Consider the following 1,225-nt stretch of genomic DNA (forward strand, 5'->3'; position numbering starts at 1 on the left):
TAGCATAATTAGACCCTAAATAAATGCACATCAATTTGAAATCAAACCAACCTTGCTTAACATGTTACAAAATAGTGTGACGTTTTATGGACTACCTAATGAAAACACTAATGCCCATTTGACTAATTTTCTTGAAATTTGTGATACTTTTAAAATTACGGACGTTTCTGCCGAAGCAGTGAAACTTCGCCTATTTCCTTTCACTTTGAAGGACAGGGCTAAAGTTTGGTTGACTTCTATGCCGGCCGGAACATTCCAACCTTGGAACCAATTAGCCCAAGCATTTTTATCCAAATATTTTCCCTTAGCCAAAACAAAAAAAAAATTATAAAAGAACTGACATCATTCACACAACATGAAAATGAAACCCTGTATGAAGCATGGGAACGTTTCAAAGAACTTCAACGTTTATGCCCACATCACCATTTGCCGGATTAACTTTTAATGCAAATATTCTATAATGGAATAAATCCCACAACCAGAGGTTCATTAGACGCTATGTCGGGAGGGTTATTTATGAAGAACACGTCTGCTGAAGCAAAAGAACTTTTAGAGGAAATGGCAATTAACAGTAGCATGTGGCCTGCCGAACGCGCACATACACCAGTTACTCCAAAACCATCGTCCTCGACTTCGTCACCAATTAAAGGTATAGTTAATCTTGACCCTATCGCGATGTTACAAGCCCAATTTTCTGCTCTTTCGCACAAAATTGATAAGTTTACGACACCGTGTGACATTAATGGAAACCCCATCCAAGTTGATATGGATTATAGTGGTGCGGATGAGGTAGAACAGGTAAATTTTGTCCAAGGACAAAATCAAATCAATAACCCTTATTCAAATACCTACAATCCCGGATGGAGGAACAACCCTAACTTTAGTTGGAAAGAAAATAACAATACTGGTGCCAATCAAGGTAGAACTAATAATTACCAAAATCAATCAAGGGACACTATTGGCACATTATCTTCTAAAATTGATAAATTTATAGATGCTATCTGTGGTAAAATGAACAACCATGATGAAGGTTTTAAACGAATTGAGAACAAGTTTGATCAATTGATTAAGAACCATTCATCTAGCATCCATAATTTGGAAGTACAAATTGGAAAAATTGCTAAATCAATTCCATCCCCAAAAGAGGGAAGTCTTCCTAGCCATACGGAAGAAAATCCTAAAGAGCAGGTTAAGGCTATAACTCTTAGATCGGGAAAACACTATT

At 36.7% G+C, this 1,225-nt stretch overlaps 1 non-coding gene across 1 annotated transcript; it reads right to left on the minus strand.

Annotated features, from left to right (window-relative positions):
- Positions 1-321: 321 nt before the first annotated feature.
- On the minus strand, positions 322-428 carry LOC136215850 (small nucleolar RNA R71). Its single transcript, XR_010682853.1, has one exon. It is a non-coding gene; the product is annotated as a small nucleolar RNA R71 (small nucleolar RNA).
- Between the last annotated feature and the right edge of the window lie 797 nt (positions 429-1,225).

This window comes from Euphorbia lathyris, chromosome 1 (genome assembly GCF_963576675.1).
Source record: "Euphorbia lathyris chromosome 1, ddEupLath1.1, whole genome shotgun sequence".
In the NCBI taxonomy this organism is placed as follows: domain Eukaryota; kingdom Viridiplantae; phylum Streptophyta; class Magnoliopsida; order Malpighiales; family Euphorbiaceae; genus Euphorbia; species Euphorbia lathyris.